Genomic DNA, 17,711 nt, shown 5'->3' on the forward strand with positions numbered 1-17,711 from the left:
AATGGTTGTTTCTTGGAGCGTGAAGCGCAATTCGATGTCGAAATGAACGAATCCGAGCCAAATGAGACAATTGGCTAACCAACCCGAAGCAGTTGAATCAAGCACAAAATTGTGTGTGTGAAGTTGGAACCTATCTTTGATCAACGATCTTCATAATTGATTCCATAAACAAGGATTTTCACCACATGGATGGGGCTTGCGATCCCTGAGGAGCTTCCCTCTTTGATGGGATAGAAACCAATGAAGGATCAGATTTCAGATTTCAGATACCGTAAATTTTATTTCTCCAAAAATCGAACTGAATGAATCGACAGCAACCCAACCTAACGGGGATGTTTCTCGACATGAGCATTTTCTCAACACCACAAGGATCGATCACCAGCAAAAAGTAACCAAGCTAGAGAGAAAGGATCCTCTAGCCCCATCCTTAGTCGTGTCCCATCTTAGGACGCGAGTTGGGCATCAGAATTTCCACTGGTAAAGAATGTGTGCCGTGGCACCCTCTGATCAGCCTTCTACTTAAATACCCAAGCTAAGGATCAGATCTTCGTCGAAGTAACCCCGGCAAAGTAATGTCTGGTAAAGCTTTCTTTTATGATACCAATATCCTAGGCCTTTCCCTCTAGGCACTCGACTTCAATAAGTAGGCAACTCGACCTAAAGGGATAGGGCGCCAACAAACCACACTCGAAGCCGGGCATCAGTAATTGGGGTCAATCGAATGCTTCCTATTGAGGCGTTAATATTGTCTCATGACATGTCCCTCTCGGCTTCGTAAAGAGGCTCTCTGATCAGGGATTGCAGTGCCAGTGAGGATTTAAGCTCTTAGGAAGAGCCGTGTGAGGCCTATAGCTCATGCACGATTCGAAAGCCAAGCCCCAACAGTAATGGTGCAGCTTAGGCTAACACTCATATATTAGCTAGTTATTAATTGGAAGTAGACAGGATGGCAATGAATTATGATTGTTCTAAACCTTCAACCTCATTCAACACAGCGAATGAAGGCTGAAAGTGGTTAGAAGAGAAGCTCCCATGGGGGATCCGTTAGAGTGGTTCCGGCTAGGAGACTACACCAACCCTTATAGCAATAAAAAATACGTACCTGATTCGTATTTTTAAATGGTGGGAAATCGCATACCATCAGCCCATATAGCTAGGGGCGCATGGGTACATAATACCGAATGGAAGCCAGGTTAAGGCACAGGGTCAACTTGAGCTGCAGGGGTCAAAGCTAAAACAATTGAGAAAGAGAATACATAATGTATTATGCAGTCACTCCTAGGTGTTCACAAACCTATAGATTTCTGATGCCGAGCTACGATCGGTATAGTGTCTAATCCCAACCATGGCATACGTAAGCTTGGCAGAGCAGGGAAAAGCCAGTGGTTAGGCAGATGCCCCATTGTTTGAGGTGTTGCTCTATGAATCCGGTTGATTATTCTTATGGAGGAGGCGAAGGACGCACGAAAGGAGGTAGACCTTCGGTGTCACCTTGGGGAAAGCCCACCAAATGTGGATTTCGAGCAATAGTGAGGAAACGTAGAAATTAGTTTATGGCCTGATCTATATGGAAAGGCCCTTTTGTTGATGCTTGCTTGTCGAGAAAGACGAAAAAGATCAGGGGGAGAATTTGGTCATGTAGATTTTTCATTTTGCCTAAATTTGATGGTTGCTATGCATAAATTCATAATGGGCGATCTTTTATTCGTTTGAAGGTTACAAAAGAAAAGGTTGGTCATAAATTTGGAGAGTTTGCTTCCATATGAAAGGTCTCGAGAACAACCAAGATCAAGCCGAGATAGAAGGTACGGTAATAGGATACGGCATGAAAGGTAAATCCGATTTCAGTCAGACTTTCAGATTCAAGTCGGTTTAGTGAGGGCGACCGCGGAGTCACTGAATGAATTGCCTACCGCATGTCGGTCAGATGTCCGCAAAACGAGACGAACACAACTTATTCTAACGCTAGGGGACCACAGAGAAGCACCTCAGGGAATGAAGGGAGGAGACCAGAGCATGTCGTGAAAGGAGCACACTGAGCCTAACCAATCCTTGGGCGTACTTTGACCGTGTCTCTAAAGCACAGTTGAATGTAGATACCATGAACGCGAGGTGCGGGAGGGATACCAAGCCTAGCTTTTCAGGGGGGAAGGCAACACCACGCCTTCTCTGTACATGTGCTGATCGCTGCTGGTGCATGTACCCGGACAAGGGGGGCTCGAGCCCTTGGGGAAGCCCTGTGGCTTGGGCCTAAAGTGCACTGTGCTTCAACAAGTGAGAGTATTCGGTGGAACCGGTGAACCACGCATCTAACCCGCGGGCGGACGCGTGGGGCACAAGGCTCGTAGTACCTGCCTACCTATCACGGACCCCGCGATGGGGAAGCACAGCTTAGGTGGAAGGAGAGAAGCCTAAATCAATGCACCCACCCAATAGGGACATTGCACACTCAAGCAGTACAGAGATATCGGGTCAACTCTTGGATGAGACTAAACAGCTATGTTTTGACACATGCCCATCGACCTTATGCCCTTCGGCCAGAGATTAAGTCATCATTGAAACAAGGGAAAACCTCATGGAAGACTTCAATCTGTGGATAGCCCAAGCCGCCTGATTGAAGCTGACGCAGTCATTAGCAGTAGGCACTCGGATGGAATCACTTCAAACTCTATGAGATTCGGTGAGGCCGAAGGCTTTGACTGAAAACGCGTTTTTTTCTTTTCAAGCCTCTGACCCATGTTTGACTAGAAGAGCGCACGGAGTGGCGCGCGCACGTGGGCATTTTAGAGAAAAAGCTTCATGTTTTCAAAAGGCATTCCTTTCTTTTTGGCAGAGTATCGGAACCGTCAGGATTGAGCAGCATCGCTGCTTGATCGTCGGGGAGAGAAGCAAGTGCACAGCGTGGGGTGCTTGCAGAGGATCAAGCGCTTCTTGAAAGTCCCCTTCACCCGGGATCCACCGTGATATAGGCAGCTTGGGTTGAAGAGCTGTGTGATGGGCAACCATCTTGCACAGTTCAAAGAGCACTTGAATTAGTCTGCACTGGTGAATGGAAGCCCGCCCTTCACATGGCTTTTCTCGCAGCAGCAGCCAGACAGAGTAAGTCTTGGCCCCATCTACTGTTATGGAAAATTGTTGTATTAGGATGTAGATTCTAGATATCTTTTCCATTCAATTTTTCCTAGGATTTTGTCCGAAGAAAAAAAAAAAGAAAACTAAAGGAGGAAAAGAGAAAACTGGGGGAAGAAAGAGGAAAACTAGAGGAAGAAATTGCAAAGTTGACCTTCATCTCGGTAGGTGTATCATTCATCATTTCCCTAAAAGGACATTCATTCATGTATTCTTCTTTCCAGTTTAATGATGCCCAGGTTGATGACACTGTCGACGACACTAATTGAGAGGGCGACCGGTCTAGTTCCTGCATGAAAACATTGTATTATGTACTGTACAAAGACGTTGCACTTACTCTTGCTCGGTAACGAATGCGGGGAGGGACCAAAGCATGTGCGGCAAGGAGGTTAAAGTTCGAAGAACTTTGTTGTTGGGGCGGAACGAACGAAGGCCCGTATTTCGAACCAAAAAGTCTACGGGCCTCAAGGGGTAACTCAACAGCATAGAGCGAGCCTGCTTTTGATATTAAGACGAGGGCAAAGCTTGGTGAATCGAAGTTCCTTTTGGGGCTGGCTACCCGACGACAGCTAACCATTGGCACTTAAGCTCTATGAATGGGGAGCGCGAACGCACGCTGCCTCGCTCTATGCCTACTGAGGGTTTTGATTAATTGGGCCAAATGATCTTCCCTCGACCCACCCATTGCACATAAGGGAAAGGAAAGGATAGAGTAGGTTACCCATGTTACTGGGGACAAAACACTGAATGACATCCCAACACAGGGCATTCGATCAACAATTGGACAAGCCATGTAGGAAACAACGGTGAGATCTTATGGGGGGAAAGCCCTAGAAAGAAGTCAGAGGGCCCACACCACTTGCTTACCCTCCTAGGAACTGGGAAGCACTTGGTGAATGCCAAGTAGAAGGGAAGGAGCCTACGCACTTGTCACACTTTGAGAGCCGGAGGGGAGAGGGGTACCGTCAAGTTAGAGAGCCGTGTGATGGGATGGGTGACTATCTAGCCCGGTTCGAAGAGAACTTGTGCAACCTGCACCAATTACGGGAGGGGGATGGGACATAGGAAATGCAGGCCAGACAAAATCTGTCGCCTTTCCTGTGCTTTGCCCTCGTCAAGCCGATGAAGCGGGGCTGCGCCCGACCCCTCTCACTAGGCGCAGGTGGACTCCCGACTCTATCTCACGGACCGCAGGGCAATACGAAAAGGGAGAGAAGAGGGAGGATTACTAGTGGAAAACCGCAAGAAGGCCTCCGAAAACTCCCGCCGCCCCTTGGCAACCGCACCTATTACGCCTCTGGTCGTGCAACACTTTCCTCATATGAAGAACCAAATTCATTCTGACCCCACTACGGTTAACATAACTGATGACAATCTTTTGCTTCTCTCTTCCTCTCTGTTATCCTTTTCCTATGGTAGGGATGCCACCTGACGCTCTGATAAAATGAGGAATGCCTGGGGTAGGTTTGCAAAGAGAAAACTATGTCTGTATATAGGGAATGCCTTACGTGAGAAAGCTAGGAATCCATGCTATCGGTACCACTATAATAGGGATGCCTGACGCGAATGTACGAAACACAGAGAGAAGGATCCGTGCAGTAGTTACTCTTCTTCAGGAGGAGATGTCCGATGACGCTTGTACATAGCGAATGCCTGATTCAGGGGAACTAAGAAAGTATGCAGTCATTGTTGCCGGAAGAAGATTAAACCTTGGTGGCCTAAAATGTAACTTTTTTCATCTAGTGAAACAAGCACTAATATCTTGATCAAGCCAGTAAGAGCTGATTTTTCCCATTAAAGTGCTTTTCCAATAGCTTAGGAGATACCTTGGGGACCAGAAAAAAAGAAATCATTTGTATAAATTTGTACATCCATATCCTAATAGATTGAAAACTGCGAATGTGTGAAGGGAATCCGTATTTGTTGTCCAGGTTGATCGAATGGTGCAGAAATAGCTTAAACTGAATGTATGAAAGTTCAACATCCTTACATGTCAACATCCTTACATGTATCTTCTGATTATATTGGTTACGCAAGAGAGCAGAAACATTCACTCGTTATGGGATCCCGGGAGTCAAAGTGTGGATTCTGTATTCCAAACATGTTTCAAAGAACAAGAAGGGACTCGATTCAGATGCTATATCCAAAACATACAAAGTTTTGGAAATGTTAAAAGGGCAAATGTAAAGGTTGCAGAATGGACGGTACATGACTTAGTTTCGGAGAATATGGCATTAAAAGTTGTTCAGCGGGTCGTATTCTATATTAAACCATTGAAGCAGTGCATCGCGCTACAAGCAGACATTTCTAGAGAAATGGTCGAATATGGGTAAGAATCTTCGTAGATATTCCCATTACCCGTAAACCCACGGAAGTGAGAATGGGAAAAGGAAAAGGAAATTCTACAGGTTGGATGGCTCGTGTGGTGACGGGATAGATCTCATCCGAAACGGATGGTGTGAGTTTGTCAAATGCTTGAGAAGCTGCAACATTGCAGCGCATAGACCACGTGTGTCAACCAAGTTTGTTCAATGGTCGTAATTACAGTGTAAGGAGAAGAACTGCCTGCAGGAACGCTTCGCGAAGCAAAGAAAGTGGGCACCCAGGACCATGCCACGAGGTCTACCATCTCGATAAGAACGCGAAGGATGGTCCAAAAGTCTTTCTTGTGGAAGCCTTTCGGCGCACGGGTTTTGCGCGTTCCCCTTGGCTTTGGCAAAAGGCTCTGCAAAAAAACTTTTGAATTGACCCGTATTATCATATTCATCTATTTCTTCGAATTGATCCGTATTAAAAGATTCGGCTATTTCTTCGAATTGATCCGTATTAAAAGATTCGGCTATTTCTTCGAATTGATCCATAATATGAGATTCTTCTACAGTAACCTGTTCTACTGTGAATAAGAATAAGTATCCTCTTCTATATTCATTTTCTCTTTGAAATTATCCCAAGATAGTTTAACTAATTTGGAATGAGCATCGCGGGTGAGTGGTTGAAGACGAGGAATTGTCCCCATTATCATTATGATAATGACGATGAAAGTTATCAATATTATCGAGTTTGAATGGTTTAAAGGTGACAAAAACACCTCCCCTCTTATTAAAGTTAAAGATCTTTTTGACATTAAGAAAAGTAGTTAGCTGTGAAGAAACCCAGGATGGGCTTATATCAGATGCAGATGCTTGATACATAAACCCCGTAGAAATCCTTCTACTACAAGATAGAGGCAAACTACAGCTTGGACTTGGACTTGGAAGTCTTCGCAGGGTAGGACTGCACCCAAAGCACAAGGAGCTTGTGCCCCCATAATTGTAAACAGAAAATGTACACCCATATTTAGGTTTCAAATAGTTCATCTTAATTAGCTTGTTCATGTTGTTAACATCAATCATCATTTAAAGGTTTGTCAGACCAATCACCAACTCTCTAATTATTCACCCAAGAATTTCAAAACTTCTTGCCGATTTTTTAGGCTTCTTAGCCGCTTTATCCCTAGAGATAGAATTATAGCCCCTCTATGTAATGAATCATGTGTACCATGGCATGTCTCCTTCGCAGTTTCACTTTTTTATGCGAATACGATTGAGGCAGTGATTTTGGGAGCCGTGATGCTCTATGTATATATTAAAAATGTTTGATAATAAATGATATTTTGTGAAAATAATTCCATTTTGTTTTCATGATTGTGAAAATGGTTGATGAAATTATCAAGGTAAATCTTGCTGTAAGTTGTATGATGGTGTAAGATTCCTCTCTCCAACTTTTTGAGGTGTGCAGGTGTAGGAATCTTTCCTTCTGACTTATAATTATTTCCCTCTTTGAAATAAAAGAAAGATTCTGTTTTACCCTGTTTTGACCTAGAGAGAGAAAATGTCTAGAGGGAGGTAGTCCAAAATTGAGATATTTTTGGATATAAAAATCCTCCTAGTGTCTAAAATGAATTCCCCTGAAACAAAAATTCAAAAAGAACTTTCCAATGTGCAATTGGAATTAATTAGAAATGGGTATAAAGGACCTTAGCCTAAGGGTCTAGATTTTCAAAAAAAAAAAAGGATTATGGTCCAATTAAGGTTCCTATGGGCCAATAAGATCAATCCATGTGTAGGGAGGAGATAAATCCAATTTGTAAAAGAAAAATACCCAAAATGAGTAAATGCTCACATAAGATGAAGAGTTGACTATGTACAAGGGTTATTAGTAAAAAACTATGAGCATTACTAAAAAAATGAGATATTTTGGGTATAATGATTCCATTTTGACACATGTGTAAGGAAGGGGAGTCCCTTCAAGGAGGCACCTACTTCACATGCTTGAATGAGTTTTAAACTAAAAAATAATGTGATATTTTTATCTCTCCTCTCTCTTGGATCAAACCGAATAAAAAAGGAACCAAACTAGGTCCAAATCTGGTAATTCAACCAAACCAAATCTGGAAAATTCTAGAAATCAATTGGTCTTGGTTAGAGCCTCCCTCTCCTATAAATAGAACCTGAGCCCTTTGTAAAAAATAGGAGAATTATGCTATGCCAGAATTATGCTAAAATAATGATAATTTTTACTATTCTCTAAAATTCTCTCCAAATTGAAGAAATTGGAGCTTCCCTCCTTCAATCTCCATTGGTGGCTCCATCAACATGCCAAACCAATTGATTGGTTGGGGGCCTCTACCGCGATCAAAGAATCAAGCAATTTGTAAGGTAAAGGGTGAATTTTGATCTTGTTCTATAATTTCTCAATGTTTCTCTCTTCTCAACCCCTCTCAAGCTTGAGAAGCTTAATTGGAATGGCTTTTTAATGCTATTGAAGTTAATTCATGAATGGTAGTAAGGAAATACATAAATTTCCATTTATGCTTAATTTTAATGGTTTTTATGTAATTTCTCTCTCTCACTCAAAGAATGGTCATTCCCATGACCTATTCTCAATCCAAATGAAGCTTCTCATGAAGCTTTTCCCTAATCCAAGAATAAATTCTATGCTTGTTTAATGGGAGGCCAAATTAATGGCTTTTTTATGCTTTTAAGTTAGTTATTTCATGAAAATTTATGATTCAATCCATAACGGGTTAATGATCCAATTAGGGATCATTCTAATCATATCCATAATGTTAAAGTTCATTCTTTTAGAATAAATTGAGATTTAACAGTAATAACAACGGAACTATAGTGAAATTTTTGTAAAAATTACACATAAAATGTTTTCATTCAAAGTATGAAAAGAGGAATTCCTACCATATTCTAGGAATTATCATCCTAGATAAATTGATTGATTCTCATTGTAATCATAGAAATATTAGTTTTTAGGTTTATGCATAATTAATAAAATTTTAGATAAATTTATTTATATATGAGAAATAATTAAATGTTAAAAGAAGAATTCCCATTACATTGGAATTCCATGATTGGATGGGAAAAGAGAATTTCTTATCATATTGGAATTATGGGATAATTCATTTAATTTCAAAACTAAATTTTTAGATAAATTTATTTATCTATGAGAAGTAATTAAATGTGAAAAGAGGAATTCCCATTACATTTGGAATTCCATCATTGGATGGGAAAAAGAGAATTTCCTATCATATTGGAATTATGGGATAATTCGTTTAATTTCAAAGATGAATTTTTAGATAAATTTTTTTATCTATGAGAAGTAATTAAATGTTAAAAGAGGAATTCCCATTACATTTGTAATTCCATCATTAGATGGGAAAAAGAGAATTTCCTATCATATTGGAATTATGGGATAATTCATTGAATTTCAAAAATGAATTTTTAGATAAATTTATTTATCTATGAGAAGTAATTAAATGTTAAAAGAGGAATTCCCATTACATTTGGAATTCCATCATTGGATGGAAAAAAGAGAATTTCCTATCATATTGGAATTATGGGATAATTCATTTAATTTCAAAGATAAATTTTTAGATAAATTTATTTATCTATGAGAAACATTTAAATGTCAAAAGAGGAATCCTTACAACATTTGGAATTCCATCATTTAGATGGACAAAGAGAAATTTCTAGCATATTAAAATAATGGATATTTTAAATGAATTTATTTTATAAGAAATATTTGATGGGAAAAGAGGAATTCCCATGGTAATTGGGATCCTAGAAATTAAATGGAAAGAAGAGGAATTTTTAGTATAAATTTAATTTATGATTATTTTACCATAAGAAAAAATATGGGTAGAATTGATATCTATAAATCCCATGAATTCTTTTACTCAAAAGAAGAATATTGAATATAATTAAATTGAGGAATTGAGAAGCAATATAGAAATAGTCCTCAGAAAAGAATCTTTAATTTAGGCCAAGCAATTGGTAGGAATTTAGAAAAAAGTCCTATTATCGATATCAATCTGAAAAAAGCTATTAAATGGTAATAGCATGAAAATGAGATGTGATAAAATGTGTATGTGATGTGATAGGATGTGATAAGATGTGTAGGGGATGTGATCAGATAAGAATGGATGTGATAAGATGAGTATGTGATGTAATAGGATGTCATAAGATGAGTATGAGATGTAAAAAGATGTGATAAGATGTGATAAGATGAGTATGAGATGTAAAAGGATGTGACAAGATGTGTATGGGATGTGATAAGATGTGTATGGGCTGTGATGATAGGATGAGAATGGATGTGTGAATGTGAATAAGAATACGAATGTTAATGTGAATGTGGATGTGAATGTGCAAATGAATATGCATGTGGATATGGATGTATAGATGTGGATGTAGATGTGGATGGGGATGTGGATATATGAATGTGGATGTGGATATGGATGTATGGATGTGGATGTGGATGTGGATGTGGATGTATGAATGTGGATGTGGATATGGATGTATGGATGTGGATGTGAAAATGGATGTATGGATGTGGATGTGGATGTATGAATGTGGATATGAAAATGGATGTATGGATGTAGATGTGGATGTGAAAATGGATGTATGGATGTAGATATGGATGTGGATGTGGATGTGGATGTGGATGTGGATGTGGATGTGGATGTGATGTGGATGTAAAAATGGATATATGGATGTGGATGTACGAATGTGGATGTGTATGTGGAATAATGAATGCGAATATGTATGTGAATGGATATGTATGTGAATGGATATGACGTCGATATAAGCGAATGGATGAGATGAGATGTCATGTGAATCAGAATGTGAATGAATGATATAAGATGTGAATGAATGAGAAGTAATGAGAAATGGATGTGATGAGACGTAATGTAATTTAATAAAGATAGGAATGGATGTTTGTGAAGTGTTTGTAAATGATTGTTTTATGTCAAGAATGCTGGGGAAGCATTTTGACTGTCTTGAGAATGTGGTCGTGGAGACCTACCTGATAAAGTTGCAACAGCTGACGGAGAGTCAACGGAGGACGTCTCATGTAGCAGGGTCTCGGCCGAGGTCTTGACCAGCCTCGGTTCGATTTAAATGGTGAGCTTCCGGTACGGTGGATGAGGGACCAAGGAAGCGGCCTATGAGTGAAGCGCTAGGTGACCTGCGAGCGACGAAGGATCCTAGAGGGTGCTGACCATACGTGCTCGGGCTCTGGGTCACCGAAGATACCCACACGTGCATTGTGGAAGATATTAGAACAAGGAGTAAGAGTTGTTTTCTGAAACCGAGTATGGATCTGGTTGATTGACCTTGCTGGTCAACTGATGAGTCCATAGCTCTCTTATATGGATCTGTTGGTTGATCTTGCTGATCTTCAACGAGGATTCCATCTTGATTTTTATAAGTGAATATTTTTCGGGTACTATGAGCTAGGAACTATCGAAAAGACCCCTGAGTGAACATGTGGTGAGCGTTTTGGTTGCCAATGATGCCATAGATACTCTGATGAAAGAATGATTAAGATTCAACCGGATACTTGGAAGTTTATGATCAGTAACACTATGATTTTATCAAATGACTGATTTAAATACAGTTGAATCTGGGAAAAAGGCAATTTCATATTGGGTGTGTAAGTGGTGTGACTGGAGTTAAATTTGCTTGAAAATCCGGCTAGGGGGCCTGGGAACTCTTTTCCCTGGTACTTGGGAAAAAACCTAACCAAATTCTAAATTGGATCCCATCACTACAGTGGTTGGGTGGTTGGCTAACCCATGGGACTGGATGGGGTTAGGCTGGACTGATGGATCCGTAAAATGAGACTCAATTTCTATTGTAGTACGCTAGATGAAGTAAATCCCGGATAGTAATTGTTAATGGAAAAAGGAATCAACGGCTGTGCCTCTCGATGGGGAAAAAAGCATTGATCTCTACGATCCAAGTGCAAGTTTCTTCCTTGATCTGACCAAGCGACTTTAGGTTCGGTCGGATCAGTTTGGTCAGTAATGACCTTGACTAGGTTAGAGTAAAATTTATCCTAGAGGAATCGCATGTGCTTTCCGGGTAAGGGAAGTTTTTCCAAGTTCGGTTTTGGAAGAACCGAGGAATTAGTCACCTGTCCGGATGTCCGTGGGCGCGAGGCCCCGAGTGTGGGACCCTGCCCCGCGCAAGATGTGCTACTTCCGCTGCTAGCACCCCGAATCCATTGCGCGGTGGGGACAGGGATCTTACAGATGGAATAACTATATGTTTAAAGATAAAGTTCAAAAATTAAATAATCATAAAGCTATTGTCAAAGCTAAGCTGACAAAAATCTCGTTTTGTCAGTCATGAGGCGCGCAGCCCGTGCAAGGCAACCGGATCCTCTAACTGATGACGAGGAGTTAGATCCGGATGTTCGCAATACCCTGCACAGATCACAGCCTAGTCCCTTCAAGGGTGAAGGGGAACAGTTAGGTGAAGTTGTAGAAAAGTGGATTGAGGCCATGGAGGAATATTTTGATGTAACTGGCTATACAATGAGAGAAGCAAGATGGCTCTCGCTAGGTTAAAGATTGTGGAAACGGCCAGGGTTGCGTGGAGGAATCACTGCGAGACAAACTGTCTCGATCGAAATACCCAAACCTGGACCGATCCCAAGGCTTACCTTAGAAAGAGGTTTTGTCCCCCAGGCTTTCTCGAAACTAAGATGAATGAGTTCTTGGAACTAAAGCAGGAAAACCGGACAATTGAAGAGTACCATCAAGCTTTTGCCCTTCTCCTTAAACATTTCCCTCAATTGGATGAAGAGCAGCTGATGGCCAAGTTCATTCGGGGAATGAACGAGCCATTGGATACTTTAGTCAAGAATGCCAAACCTATCTCAATGGCGGAAGTAGTAAGAATGGCAAAGAATTTTGCCAAAGCCTTTGTAGTAAAGGTCCCGTCAAAGCCTGCACCCTCTAACTTTAAAAGATTCCAAACCCAGGAAAGTACTTCAAACTTTCCACCCCCGAAGAGGCAGCAAGGCCCGAATCAAAATCAGGATGCAGGAAGATTCCGAAGTGAAGGAGGACCCTTCCCCTAGAATACTTTCTCAGGAGCCCCACCTCTTTCAAGAAATCAGAGGGATGAGCTCAGAAGTGAAAACCGATGTTTTGGATGCCAAGGTTTTGGTCACTTGTTGAAAGACTGCTCGCCGACTCCTGCCATGTCAAGGGGATAGGGAAGTCAAGGACCCCGAGTTCAGAGACCAACCCCTTCATATCAGTCTAATCAGGGTCCGTCTCGCCCAAGCCAAGGGAACCCCAGAAGAACTCCAGCTCAGCCATCTGCCTCTGTCTAGAGTAACCTCAAAACTCCTTCCCAAAACTGGGGCAACCAAAGAGAAAGAGTTCTGCCTCAGACTGCAGCAGCCAGAGCAGTCACAATTTCAGATGTAGAAGAGGAAAGAGGGCAGATCTATGCTGCAATTGAAAACCAAGGGCCTAATCGTTAGTTCTTAGTCATCCATACTCCAGCAGAGTATCACGGTAAGCCTTTTAAGCTGTTGATTGATTTAGGCAGTTCTCATTCATTGATTTCCCCTAGATGCTTGCTGTTGGGGTTCAACAACACAGAAAATAGACCCAATTGCTCAATAAAAGACATGTTGATTAGGCCAAAGCCGCAAACTCAGACATATCAGAAACGTGATGCACAGACAGAGGGTTGATAGAGTAAGGTTACACACAAGAGATAAGAAAAGAACTCAAATTCTGCTTGATTCACCCCCTCATTACATTACTTCCCCTTCTTTTCTACTTGGCTCAAAACGTTACATATCAGAAACGTGATGCACAGACAGAGGGTTGATAGAGTAAGGTTACACACAAGAGATAAGAAAAGAACTCAAATTCTGCTTGATTCACCCCCTCATTACATTACTTCCCCTTCTTTTCTACTTGGCTCAAAACGTTACTCTTTCCAAAACGTTCTTCTTGGACAACCGTTACCTATCTTAACTTCCAAGATTCCCAAGAAAGTCATCAGATATAAAAAAAAGGAAAGTAAGCTTCATTGCCTAATGGCTTAGCCAGCACACAGAAGAGAGAAAGAAGAGACTCAGCTCTATCCCCACAATGCTTGAGAAAGAAGAGAAAAAAAAATCTAGAAGAAACACCAACGTGTCGTGTTGATGTGGTGAAGTGAGGTTTTTTTTAATTTTAAAAAAACTTTAGGGTTCTTCCCCCTTTTCACACTTTCCCTTCTTTCAGACCATTCCCTACCTTTTTTTTCTCTAATTTTTCAATTCTTTTGTCCACGCTTCCCATCATTTGGCCAGCCCATTTACACTTTGTTCATTCCCTCCATATATTTTTTTTCAACCCTTACCTCTTCACACGTTTTTAGACCTTAGGAGGATTAGCAAGGGTTGGGCAAATGAGATAGAGAAAGAAAACGTAAAGATGCTGTGCAAATTACGGTTTTGGGCTTGATGGTTTCATTAGGGTTGGGCAAATGAGATAGAGATGGAATAGGAAGGAAGGCCGAGTTTAATTTGGACGTTCAAGAGGGAAAGCGGACTTGAAAATGAAATTTTTGACTACAATGAAATTTGAGATGGGTTTTTGGGGGAGAAAAGTGAGTTTTGGGAGAATCTCAAAAATTTTAAAATTTTAAGGATTTTTTAAGCCACAAAAATGGTGGGACCATTCCTACCCTAAACCCCCTACTTTCTTAAAGGGACAAGGGTAATTATTAGTACTGAAAGCCTAGTCCCCCTCCCTACAGCCTAGTCTCTCTCCCTATATTCAAAGGAGACCAAATGTATACAATCCTCTATTCCTATTGGTCCATTGCTAATTACTTTCATTAGCAAACGGCCCAAAATATGTTCAAATGCCCCCTAATGCAATAACTCATAAATTATTTAAATTATCAATAAATATAAGACTCCTTATCATCTCTATAGCAAATATCAATAAATATAAGACCCCTTATCATCTCTATAGCAAATACATATAACAAAACACTTTATATTTTACTAATCATATAAATTCAGGCAAGTCTTAAAATTTAACATCAATTTTAATAATTACATAAATTTAGATAAGGCACACAAATCAATAAGTACTAGAGAAGAAAACATGAACACTTCTTGAGGCCATGAAAATAAAAAGATTTTTGCATAAATTACAATTTGAGAAAACTCTCTCATAACTTAACATGACCTCTTCTTGAGGTCATAGGCAACAGCAAAACCCAAGCACCCTTGCAAAATTCCTCTCTCACCCAAGCACCATCATCGTCCCTCTCATTGTACGGTGAGATCTCCTAAATCTCATATTTTGGTCTTCTTTGTGGTACAGCCATATTAATTGTGAAGCTATAGTAGTAAGATTAGGGTTGGGCAAATGAGATAGAGAAAGAAAACGCGAAGATGCTATGTAGATTAGGGTTTTGCACTTGATGGTTTCATTAGGGTTGGGCAAATGAGATAGAGTTGAGAGAGAAAGGGAGGAAGAGTTTAATTTGGACGTTCAAGAGAGAAAGCGGACTTAAAAATGAAAGACCACGTCACATTCACTCACAACTCATCCATTCATTTTACCTTACATCTCATTCATTCACATCTATCCCGATTCACATCCCAACACATCACATTCTTTCATATCCATCACATTCACATTCATTCATATCCATCACATTCATTCTCATCACCATTATATCACATCACTTCTATCCACATCATATCTCATTCATCCACATCCACATCCATCCAATCGTTCACATGTACGACTACTCATATCTATCTATACATTCATATCTATTACCAAAATATGTTCAAATGCCCCCTAATGTAATAACTCATAAATTATTGAAATTATTAATAGATATGAGACCCCTTATCATCTCTATAGCAAATACATAGAACAAAACACTTTATATTTTACTAATTATATAAGTTCAAGCAAGTCTTAAAATTCAACATCAATTTTAAAAATTACATAAATTTAGATAAGGCACACAAATCAAATAAGTACTAGAGAAGAAAACATGAACACTTCTTAAGGCCATGAAAATAAAAAGATTTTTGCATAAATTACAATTTGAGAAAACTCTCTTATAACTTAACATGACCTCTTCTTGAGGTCATAGGCTGCAGGAAAACCCAAGCACCCTTGCAAAATGCCTCTCTCAACCAAGCACCATCATCGTCCCTCTTATTGTACAATAAGATCTCCTCAATCTCATCTTTTGGTTTTCTTTGTGGTGCAGCCATATCAATTGTGAAGCTATAGTAGTAAGATTACGGTTGGGCAAATGAGATGGAGAAAGAAAACACGAAGATGCTATGTAAATTAGGGTTTTGGGCTTGATGGTTTTATTAGGGTTGGGCAAATGAGATAGAGATGGAAGAGGAAGGGAGGAAGAGTTTAATTTGGATGTTCAAGAGGAAAAGAGGACTTGAAGATGAAATTTTTGACTACAATGAAATTTGATATGGGTTTTTTGGGGGGGGGGGAAGTGAGTTTTGCGAGAATCTCAAAAATTTCAAAATTTTAAGTATTTTTTGAGCCACGAAATGGTGTGACCATCTACCCTAAACCCCCTACTTTTTTAAAGGGACAAGTGTAATTATTAATACTGAAAGCCTAGTCGCCCTCCCTACAGCCTAGTATCCCTCCCTATATTCAAAGGAGACCAAATGTGCACAATCCTCTATTCCTATTGGTCCATTGCTAATTACTTTCATTAGCAAAAGGCCCAAAATATGTTCAAATGTCTCCTAATGCAATAACTCATAAATTATTGAAATTATTAATAGATATGAGACCCCTTATCATCTCTATAGCAAATACATAGAACAAAACACTTTATATTTTACTAATCATATAAGTTCAGGCAAGTCTTAAAATTCAACATCAATTTTAATAATTATATAAATTTAGATAAGGCACACAAATCAATAAGTACTAGAGAAGAAAACATGAACACTTCTTAAGGCCATGAAAATAAAAAGATTTTTGCATAAATTACAATTTGAGAAAACTCTCTTATAACTTAACATGACCTCTTCTTGAGGTCATGAGAAAACTCTCTTATAACTTAACATGACCTCTTCTTGAGGTCATAGGCTGCAGGAAAACCCAAGCACCCTTGCAAAATGCCTCTCTCAACCAAGCACCATCATCGTCCCTCTTATTGTACAGTAAGATCTCCTCAATCTCATCTTTTGGTCTTCTTTGTGGTGGTGTAGCCATATCAATTGTGAAGCTATAATAGTAAGATTAGGGTTGGGCAAATGAGATAGAGAAAGAAAACGCGAAGATGCTATGCAGATTAGGCTTTCGGGCTTGATGGTTTCATTAGGGTTGGGCAAATGAGATAGAGATGGAAGAGGAAGGGAGGAAGAGTTTAATTTGGACGTTCAAGAGAGGGAAAGCGGACTTGAAAATGAAATTTTTGACTACAATGAAATTTGAGGTTGGTTTTTAGAGTGAAAAGTGAGTTTTGGGAGAATCTCGAAAATTTTAAAATTTTAAGGATTTTTTGAGCCACGAAAATGGTGGGACCATACCTACCCTAAACCCCCTACTTTTTTAAAGGGACAAGTGTAATTATTAGTAGTGAAAGCCTAGTCCCCCTCCCTACAGCCTAGTCTTCCATTGCCAACTTTTGATTTATAACTTGGCTAACAATACCATTAAACTCATTTAGATGGGCTGTCATAGACGCCCCTTCCTTCATCTGAAGACCTATGAGTTTCTTCAACCAATACACTTTGCTTGAGGCACTTTGCTGGGCATACAAGTCCTGCAATCTCTGCCACATTCCCCAAGCTGTCTTCTCTTCACGAATGCTGAAAAGTAAAGTGTCTGACACAGACAACATGATGGTGGATCTTGCTAGCTCATCCATATCTTCCCACTCTTCAGCAGTAAGAGAAGCGGGCATTACACCCCTTTCTTTGATAGGCTTGTGCTGCTTCTTCTGGAGCAACACATTATAGCACTGGGTTTGCCAAATATCATAGTTATGTGAGCCTTCAAGCTTCTTGATGTGAAGCAATGAAGAGCTCTCACCTGTGGTGGTTGCCATAGCAATATGCAACCTGTCAATGCCTGACTCCCTGCAAAATGTGCAAACACTGCACCAAAAGCACACAAAGTGCTCACAGTTGTTCTCCCAAAGTTTATCTCCCATTGCGGAAGCACAAATGCAACTCTACTCCCACTGTATGTGATGAAATCACCAAAATCTGGTTGC

This window comes from Cibotium barometz, chromosome 35 (assembly GCF_041138505.1).
Source record: "Cibotium barometz isolate CiBa-2024 chromosome 35, ASM4113850v1, whole genome shotgun sequence".
Classification (NCBI taxonomy): Eukaryota; Viridiplantae; Streptophyta; class Polypodiopsida; order Cyatheales; family Cibotiaceae; genus Cibotium; species Cibotium barometz.